The sequence below is a fragment of the Micromesistius poutassou genome (genome assembly GCF_964030765.1).
Source record: "Micromesistius poutassou genome assembly, chromosome: 17".
Classification (NCBI taxonomy): domain Eukaryota; kingdom Metazoa; phylum Chordata; class Actinopteri; order Gadiformes; family Gadidae; genus Micromesistius; species Micromesistius poutassou.
The window spans coordinates 13,868,914-13,879,862 of NC_140287.1; the positions used below are offsets into that span (position 1 = coordinate 13,868,914).

Genomic DNA, 10,949 nt, shown 5'->3' on the forward strand with positions numbered 1-10,949 from the left:
GACCCCAAGCTGCCTAAATAAGCCTAATAAAAGCTTGGTCTAATAAAAGCCTAATAAAAGCTTGGTCCATTTTGAAAAAAATAAAATAAAATTGGTGAATAAAAACGGCCTGATACTGATACACGTAAAAAACGCAAATATCGGCCGGCCGATGGACACGCCCACATGTGATGTCAGAAGCTGCACATTTTCAAAACGGCTTGTAATGGCTAGTCACACTCACACTTGGTAGTGGTATAATATGTCCCCTTCAAACCACATGCGGCACAGCTTTCCTTGTGACATTTGAAACACTAGCTGTCGTCCCGCTCACAGCGACCCGGGTGAAGAGTACATTAGTCTCCACTACCACCCGACTCGTAAAGATTCAGCTTTTATGACCAAGTCCTGCAGACACAGAAACACCTTCCCTGGTAAGATGTCTGTAAATTACGGCTGGTTAAAGATGGCTCTATTCGTGCAGTGTGTGTGTGTGTCTGTTTCCCTGTGTGTTCTCTCCACGTGCATGATAAGCTTGTGTTTCTGGTGGGTCCCTCCTGTGTGAATCTGACATGCCCACATTCTGTTTATCTCTCCCTCTCCTCTTTCCCCTCACACTCCAGGCCCATTCCCTCCTCTTTGGGCTGCTGTGGCCGGTGACATGTTGTGAAACCCATTGGTCAGTTTCACATGGTCTCACACAGTGCTGTGTTCTGACATTAATGTTGAAGCTTGAGAGAGAGAGAGCGAGAGAGAGAGCGAGAGAGAGAGAGAGAGAGAGAGAGAGAGAGAGAGAGAGAGAGAGAGAGAGAGAGATGTATTGTATTTAATGTTTCATACTTATATTTACCTGACCTTTTTATTTTATTGTTCACCTGCTTTGGCAATGCAAATGTATATTTCTCATGCCAAATAAAGCTTTTTTGAATTGAATTGAAAGAGAGAGAGAGAGCCTCGCTCTACTAATCCCGGTTCTCCTGCTAAAGTGGGCTAGCATATCAAGGGGTATGCATTATGCACATATTTTTTTCCTCCACCAGATTCCATGTCTGCAGAGTCAAATTCTAGCCGTGTCTCACCGTGTTCTCTTTGTTCCACTGGCCGTGGTAAGCTCCTCCCCCTAGAGAGGTCTACCTCGGAGAGCCATTATAAGCAGTGTAGCGCCTCAGGCTCCACAATGTGACTTTCAAAGCTGCTGAACTAGCAGCACACTGGCGTTACCTTGTTATATATTATAAATAACAAGATTCTAATTTCTGTTATCTGTGCCCCAAAAACATTACGACGATTCAACGTCCAGCGGTTGCTGTACAAAGTCACAGTGCAGGCAGCAGCAAACAAAACAACCCCAGAAAATATTGAACCTGAAGAGGTTCACACATACACGACATGCATAGCACATAGCACAGCAGAATAACATTAACACTAAATATTTGCAATGCTGCTGTTACACATAATCTGAAAAGCGCCTGTGTTGAGGGTAGCCAACCAGCATAACTCTGGAGCAGAGTCAAGTGCAGGGATAATATAGAAACAATGAATATAGCCCTATGTCAAGTTTAGCACACTTGACATAATTCTCGCTTGTATCTAGCTGTTAAGTGTGACAAGCAGCATGAACCAAGGTGCTAAAGCTGAGACAAATAGTTTTAGCACCTATCCACCTTGCCAACAATTCCTAATTACTGTATTCTTCAGAGTGTGAGATATTGGATTATATTATGTTTGTGTTCAGGTAAAGCACAACTTCCTTCGGAAGTAACATGCAGTTCCCTACCTGTAAATTATTTCAGTTCTCCACTCACTTCGTCTACCGCCAAAGTTTGGAGAACATAGTGAGGAGGTTATGAAGTTGTACTCTGTATATTTTTGACAATTAGAGCTAAACAATATTTAGCTTTCTTACATTCACACAATTCTCTACCACTGTGCCTAATGATATTTGCGTAAGTCTTTGTCACACCTTTCCATTCACCTAGATCACAGCAAACAAAATGTAAAATGTTTCTTTATTCCATCCATCCATCCATGCATCCATTGTTCCCCCCTCCCTCACTCCCTTACTCCTTCCCTTCCTCCCATTCCTCCCTCCCTCAACCATCCATCTCTAAGCCATCCTCTTTATCTTCCACTGCTGGTGCAGTTTGGCAGTCATCTCTGTGGGGACTTGGGTGAAAGTCTTTGATCTGTGGACACAGGATCCAGAACACAGGATGAGGCTGATCTTCTGGCACAACAAGAACATCCTATTAGGAGCTGGACACAGCACAGACAGACACCCTCTGGCCTGAGCCACCTACCTTGCTATCTGATCCAGTGCTCTGCCTGCATCTCCTCGTCAGCTTGACTGTAACAGGTCCACAGTACACCAGCCATTGCTTGCTTGCTTTTGTTTCCTCTTTTTTTGGGTTAAGTGGCCACTCTCTTTCTCTTGTGGTTCCTGTGGAAAATTCAGGTCGGCCAGCCCACGGTAGATAAGTCTTTCATCCTTTACACTGCTGAGCAACCGATCCATTAGCTCACAGAAAGAGGTGATGGCGCAGTGTTTTTTTCTATTTGTTAACACACACACAAATACTCACACACATACAGGCGGTGCTGAATATGTTAATTGTGTTCGTTGTTCCCCTCAAGTCCCTGTTGGCTGGTGAGGGGAAGGATATCAGGGAATTGTATTTGCAGCTTGCTATTTGCCAGGTTCCTATCTTAGATAGACCTAACATTTGTCTTGGTCTCTATTGTTCTAGCCGCCATGTGTGAAATCAATAGAGCACATTCATCACACATTCATTGGAAATGAGCATATTTGTTTGAGGATTTGTGTGTATTTTTCACCACCGAATAGGGCAGGAGCGACAGATTTATCAAAATTGTGCAGGCAGCTACGCCATGTTCGTGGTATTTGCTTGCAGAGAAAAAAACATTATTCTGTGCCCTTATCTCCCCTTTGCATCTGACTTGACAAGTCGCCACACACACACACACACACACACACACACACACACACACACACACACACACACACACACAACACAAAGACACACGCATCCACACACAAAGACACACTCAAACAAAATCCCATACGAACTTGCACATAATATCTTGTATGTGTTCAATCACACACACATACGCACACACACACACACACACACACACAAACACAATATATTGTACGTACATCCACACACAGACGCGCGCACTGCGTCACAAACAGCCAGTGATGGATCGAGCCCTTCCATTTTAAGTAGGTAGCAAACACAGAGCCCCGGGGAGCCCGGAGTGTGGAAGTCCTTTGAAGTGTCCACATTTAATTCTTCTGTATGATGAATGAGAGGGGGGGAGAGAGGGGGGGGGGGGGGCAGGGTGAGGCTTGTTGAGCCCGTGTGCGGGGTGACGTGGGAAATCAAGTGACGGGCCGATAAGCCGTCTCTGTCCTGTCTCTCTCCGAGCGGCACTCCCCACAGTCCCCCCCCTGCAGACCCCTGCAGAGCCTCCGCAGACAGATAACCAATCAATCCTATCCATCAGAGCCATCAGTGGCCGTGTGCAGATTAGAGGCAGCCATTTGGGTCTGATTGGAGGGGAAATGCTGATTACGACCCCCCCCCCCCCCACGGTCCGCCCCTGTCTCAGCCTTGATTGGGTTCTGTCTCAGTTGTTGTCAAATCTGCACAAGCAACGCTGTAAGCCCAAGGGCAAGCAGGAAGCATTGTACTAGTCTAGAGGTAGATGGGACAATGCAACTACTGAACACCAACGCCACCTGCTTGACGTGGGGTCTGCCGCTGGGTCACCCACAGTGGATCGGTCATCACTGTCAACACTGTCAACTGCTAGCTTACTGTTAGCATGCTGCTCTACCGCTAGCTTGTTCTAGGCGTCGGCGCGGGCCATGTGCACGCGCCTCCCCGTATATCTCGAAGAGATGAAATGCGGCCCGGCATGAAACCAATCACCGCTGTTTTTGCGTTTTTTTTTTATTCCCTCTGTCGCTGTCATTTTGATGCAGTCCCCACCTTGTCTCCTCCTTCTCCTCCTCCTCCTCCTCCTCATCTACCTGCTCCTGCTCCTCCTCCTCCTCCTCCTCCTGCTCCTCCTACCTGGTCCCTACGTGCCTCTCCTCATCCACTGGCCTAGTTCCGTCTGGTTTGGCAGGAGGTCCCCAACTGGTTCGCTGCGTGCACACACTCACGCGTATCCGCCAGCCGAGCCGCCCAGTCCCCCTGATCTCAGCTTTATTTAGCCGCCTCACCTTTTAGAAACTGGAGCAGGTTTCCAGGCGGTTCCTCTCCTCCGTCCATGCCTCCGTCCACATCTCTTTCGTCTTCTCCGTTTAATATCTCTTAGTCTTCTCTCGGTTTAAAATGGTTAACGCTTGCTCAATAAAAGCATTGCTACAGGGCAATGTCAGAGCCATGAGAACCATAAAAGGTTGTGTAAACCTTGTTTACCTTGTGTAAACTTCTTTGGTTTTATAGTTTTTCAGGGTAAAAGCTGTAGTAGTATTATAAAATTAGCACTTATGGATAGAAAATATGTGTTTCATTATTGCTAGCTAGCGGTCCTAAGATAATATTCTGCACATGGATTACAAATAAAGGCAGAAGTGTTTTGACTATTCTACCAAAACACAATGCTCTTGCAGCAACAATTTGACAATGTGTGTTTGTTAAGGCTAGGGGGTGAGTATTTGGTTGACCCCTCGGTGTCCCCTCGTCTTATCATTTTCCTGTATAATAAGGATACTAATGAGGGAAAGGTACTACCTCCACCACGCGTAGCCTTCAGCTGAGCTGCTTCCATTAGTGCTGCTGTTTGTGTCTTCTCACAGCATTAACAGTCTGTGCTGGCATCGCGTTGGTAACAAGAAAGCTGCTGGTAAAGAGGCCCAGTCGTTCAATTACTCTGGCTAATGATTGTGACAGCAATAACAAAATAAACAGTGACGTCCTGTTTTTTTATTATCAAACATGCCATTTTTCAGTGTTCTGCTGCCCACGGACATGCATTAGTATGATTTTCATCTCTGATTTTTTTCATCTCCGATTTTTTCAGTTTTATGTGCAGGTTATCTACAAGCGTGTATGTGTCTCCACATACACGCTTATTTTTTATATTATGTGTCTGTGTGTGTGTGTGTGTGTGTTGCATTTACACCATCAATTCTATTACCAGACGTTGTGAATGCATTATTTTTACATGATCGTCAGATAAGCTTGTCTGCCTGAGTAGATTGTGTGAATCACTCACCTGTCTTTGTCTTTTATTATTTTATTCATTTTCTATTCTATTTGTATAAATGCCATAGCCACTACCTCTTAACAAAGAGACCCCTGCCTGAACCCAGGGAAAGAACGGCCATGGTGCATTAAAACCGGTTTGACAATATTTAATGAATATTTCATGAGCCTTTATATGTCTCCTGTGGTTTTGTAATGCCTTGAGTCCCTTGCAATATTTTCCTACTACTGGAATTATTGTAAAATATGTGAATTTTAATTAGTTCTAATAAAGAATATACATTTGTTGAAATCAAAAGTGAAATATTGACAATATTATTTTGTTTTAAATTATGAGTGATACGTGGATGTGCCTTCACGTTTGTCTTCATGTGAACTTTTAATTGAAAGTGAAGGGAGACAGGAGGGCAGAGTAGACTACTAATAGACTACCCTATTGGTTAGTGTGTTTGAATACCAGAACCCAGGGTCTGGGTTTGAGCCCCAATGTCCGATGTCTTACTGTACACATCCTTGGGCAATTACTTATATAAGTCGCTTGGATAAAAGTGACTGCAAAATGGTGAAAGTAAATAAAGAGAAAATTGGGAATTGCTTTTCGGGACCTCTATAAAATAAAATAAATAAAAATGTTATCATGCTGTCGTTTATAGTGAGGTTAATCAAGTTTTGGTGTAACCACATCCTCCACTGAGTGACTATGGGCTATATCAGAGCCAGTCCTTCTTGGGGGATAGTTATTTCTTTACAATTTGCTTCGTCGTAATTGCATCTTACTGAAACTGGAACATTGACTGCATTTACATGGACAACCTTAACCCGATTATGGACCTTATTCTGATTATGGTAATATTGCGATTAAGGTGTTTACATGAGTTATTAAAAGAATACTCTGTTCATATTCCCCATTTACATGTAGCCCAGCATAGACTGATTAAGCAGTGTTTCTCACAAACACTGAGAACAACTGCATTGACTTATTTATTTGTAACCCGAATGTTCCCACGATCCTGAAGTGACCGGAGGACGCTACCAGACTAAAAATAAGGGTTACATTTACATAGCAACGCTCTACCCTATACTATAATTTCGGTTTTCTTATTGATTATTATTATTATTATTAGTATCTGCTCGTGTACAACATAACAAATGTGAGACTCTTGTGTCACGAGTAAACAACACGCGTTGTAAGTCACAGGGCTGCCAACTTTTAGGTTTTGGCCGGAGTGAGATTCTGTAGAATCTTGTAATGCATACCTTTATAGCAGGGTCCGCGGGTGTAATTGTTGACGGGGGGAGGGGAGAGGAGTGTTGGATTGCGGGCGATCGGGATTATTGACAGGGGGGAGTGTTGGATTGCGGGCGATTGGGATTGTTGATGGGGGGGTCTTGAGGTTTCTCCCGCTGTCTCACTCTACCGTCGGGGAGTTTGGAAAGGAACAAACGTGTCTCTGATTTTTTTTTTTGCCATGAGAATTTGGATGTGTGGCGTGTGTGCGTGTGTAAACAGGCAAAAGCGTGTGTCACACAGTGAAACCATGAGAGTTGGCAGCTCTGAAGTCAGTATGTTGCCATAATGTGACTCAGTTGTCGGCTTGTCGCAAAATGCTGCGAATATTCTGAAAGGACGTTATAATGCAATTAAGGTGTATACATGTCTAGAATGTGCCTCAATAATCAGAATATGATTGGAATACTCCACATACCTTATTCAGATTATGCTTATTCCGAATATGACCATAATCTAATTAAGGCAATCGGAGAATGGTGTTTACATGGCAGCGTCATATTCTGATTAAGACCTTATTCCGATTAATATCGGAGTATTAATGTCCATGTAAACGCAGTCATTGTCTCTCTCCCGAACATCAACCGGTGATCTCAATAGGTGGTTCCTTTGTGATTTCTACTGTTTCTAGCGTTTAATATCTGCAAATACTTTTTTTTGATGCCCCTTAATCTGTATACTACTACTATCACTGAACTGAGCTGAACATGGCATTTCTGTCCAGATGTATGTTTTGAACGGCATTGATGAACGCTTCTTTGGCAGATATAGAACCGTATAGAACTGCTCTCACATGGTGACTGCGGACCTCTTATGAGTAACTAGAGCTTGGCTCTGAAGTCAGCCTGCTCTGAATAACTAAGATCATTACACACACTATTACTCGCAGTTAAACCAGCTGTCAACCTCTTTACATTGCAGGATTTGGACCTGTGAATATGCCTTCACTAGGATCAAGTTGTTGAGTCAAGTTGCATAAGGCCAGATCCAAAAAATGAAATGCTTTCAAAAACAAAACCAAATGGATATTTACCTCTGCATAGATACCCATATGCTGTGTTTACCACAGAAGCCGGCTGTAAATGGGTTGAGGAGCAGTAGCACCACTACTATACAGCTGTTTGCAGGCACCTGCATGCATTGACGTCAGGGGCTTCAGACCTCTTTAAAAAAATATATAGAAGGGTTAGGGTTAGTCTGCAGCTCCCTCTCTCTGCTACTTCTCAATGGTGAAAGTGTGCATCCAAGTCCTAGCGTGAAAAATTAACCTTGATTTGGCTGTGTCCGCTCAAGTCTTCTCATCCTGAATTTCATTCTGCTTGTAGGAAAGGCTCTCAGTTAATGTAGCATTCCAGCCAACCCTGCAAATGAGCATAGTGGTTCACCCCAACAGAGCGAAAAGAGTTGGGAGAAAGTTCAGTGAAGGGGACTGTACTGTGCGTTCTGTGTTTGTAAAGAGGGAATGTGAAGTTAAGTCATGCCGGGTGCCATGTTGTGAGACAGAGCCAAGAGGAGCAGTATGAGAAAAAAATGCTGGTTCTCTCGTGTTTGGGTTGAATAAACCTTTAACACTTTAAGTACTTTCAAAACTATTAGTTAAGAAAGTGGTATTTATAAATATTTAAAAAATGACTAGGGTCTGAGAAATGACATCCTGGGACTGTGGTCTTGAAATGGCAGCCTCCTCTGCTGCAGGAATATACTACTGACCAACAGTGGCAGTGATCCCTTAACATGGTTCGTTCACTATAGCATTATAGCATGGTGTGACGCCTTCTTCACAATCCCTATTTCACAGCAATTAACGCTGCTGCATTTTTTAACATGTTTAGTTTGTAATGAGGACCATAATAAGAGGATCATCGGTCTGCCGATGATCCTGGGTTTACCATCACCCGTTAATGTTGGATGTTAATAGCGTTCACAGATCACAGATGAATAGAGACTTTACTTGAAATATAGTAATTAGGGCAATTTGAACTAGTTAAATGTTTTATCATTGCCACTGCTTAACTAGCCAGATGAATGTACCACATTATCGCAGTAGTTTTCCATTTACCCACGCATGCGCAATCTGTTCTTTTACCGCTAATTGCAGGCTTGTGCCTATTTATAATGCCATTCCGTTTTCATCATCATCCTTACATGGCAGCTTTCTAAGGAGGAGAAGAGAAGATGTAGCTGGAGCTGCAAGAGGCCATAAAGCTGCAGGATCCTGTATGCAGATGTTCTTGATGCATGCATTGATTCCAATATACAAAATTTATTTCTTCACAAATAAATAGTCCTCTTTGTACTTTGTACTTCTTTGTACTGTGTATTGTTACTGTTAAAGTAACAATTGGTTTGATTAAGGGTGTCAAAGAACAGCCAATTAAAAGAGGTATTTCTTTGAAACATATCGGAGCTCCTTGTTATTACCCCACAGAAAACCTCAAACGCTGGTGTTTTGATTGGTTGTCAATGATTCCAGTTCTAGGTAAGGGTTGAACTGGTTAACCGATGGGCATTGTGGATGTATTGAAATAGGTGGGCATTGTGGATGTATTGAAATAGGCTACTTTATTGAACCAACCACATGGATTTCTGGTTAATCCCTTTTATTATCAATCCCTAATGAAGGGTCAAAAAAGTAGGCCTACTCATTCGAGGCATATATTTAAGCACACATATTTTTTTTTAGGTGCCCTTTTCAGAGTGTGAGCCACTGCCCCTATGGAAACCTGTGCACGTCCCTTGTCATTTGATATCTGCCGCTGTGTGTTCGCCTACATTAGCCTCACTTCTCTCGCACAATGCACGCTCCTCATCCTCCTTCCTGCCAGAGCTGGGGGAAAACAAAAATAGCTGTACGGTCGACAGCAATTACCTCGGCAGAAGCATGAAACCAGCTTTTCCCTCTTTGGCTCGCTTGCTTTCTTTCATTTTTTCTTTTCACTCCATTCTCTCTCCTACCTTCTTCCATCACACTGTCACCCCGCCGCTCGTGGCGTATGGCATGTCTCTGATTGGCCCTTAAGCCCAGCTAACGGTTGTGACTCTGAGACCTGCCTGGCAAACTAACCCCTCTTGGCTCTCTGGTTTTAGGAGGAATCATGTAACACACACACACACACACACACACACGCACACACAACTATCCACACATGTACGTACGCACACACGCACACACACGCACGCACGCACGCACGTGCACGCACACACACAAACACAAACAAAAACACGCGCGCCGCGCACACACAAACACAAACACACACATACAACTGTCCATACACACAGACATACCACTGTCTCATCCAGATACAAACACACACATAACAGTTTACTCACTGACTCACTCACTCGCGCACACAACAAAACAATTTCCAGGGAATACACAGGTACTCACAGCTTGTATCTTTTAGTGTGTTTTCTGTCAAGATGTGGACCAGGGCAGAAATGCGAGGGGTCTTTGTCTGTGTGCCGGGGCTAATTGCTAATGCCTCGGCTGATCCGTGCCCCCCTTTCATTGACTCGCCGGAGGGCCCCATGGGGGATCCAACCAGCACCCAAAGACACACACACAAACACACGTGCACACGCGCAATCAATAATGGATGCACAACTTTACCTCTGAGTGCAGCCACTGATTAAGATTCTCTTGAAAGGCTTCATTGTGTGTGGGTGTGTGTGCGTGTGTGTGTGTGTGTGTGTGTGTGTACACGTGTGTGTTGCATGGTCGTCCTAAGCTCTTATTGTGTGGTGCTAACTGGAGTCTCGTCCTGGTCCCAGAGTGCGTGTTTATGTGATTGTGATTAAGTGCATCGCGGTGGATTCAGCACAGGCCCGGCCACTACCAGACTAATGTTCCCCAGCTCTTATTTCATCAATAGTGTACGGAACACAATGGGGCCAGGTGATTTTCTGGGAAATAGCGCACGGTTCCATTTTACAGTGACTCACTTATATAGTTTAGATGTCTGTACCGCAGCGCCGCGATGGTCTCAGCTGTGCTCATGATACGGGTTAAGAGCGAGCAAAAGAAACATTAGACGCCTTTTTGTTTCTGTGGAATTCCCCCACGTGTTGGTTTCTGGGCAGAGGGATAGGCCTAGGCCTAGATGGCTGCATGCACGATGGCAGCATGACATCATCATTCCTGTGCCCTATAGTAGGATGCCACACGGCTTGCGAACTAACGCAGTGGCATCATCATGCCACCTCTCCCCTCTTCTTCTTTTATGCTCTGTGACCTTTCTTCCCCTCTCTCGCCCGCTCCGCGCCTCTGTCTCTCTCTCTCTCTCTGTCGGCCCATGTTTGCTTTTGTTCTTGTCTGTGGGCCGGCTGACTCACGGCGGTGATCTTGACCACACACAGGGAAAAAGGTCAAGGTTGGCCGGCAAATTGCCTCAAAGCAATCAGCCTTGTCTCCCTGTGCCAACAGTGGGGGATCTCTCTCTCTC

General features: G+C 44.4%; 1 protein-coding gene across 1 annotated transcript in view; it reads left to right on the forward strand.

Moving 5' to 3' along the window:
- Positions 1-278: 278 nt before the first annotated feature.
- The window catches only part of pacrg (PARK2 co-regulated), a 68,377-nt gene continuing 57,706 nt past the window's right edge, over positions 279-10,949 (forward strand). Inside the window, exon 1 of the mRNA XM_084481921.1 lies at positions 279-413. The gene's annotated coding sequence lies outside the window, so the exon portion shown is untranslated. The remainder of the gene's footprint in view (positions 414-10,949) is intronic.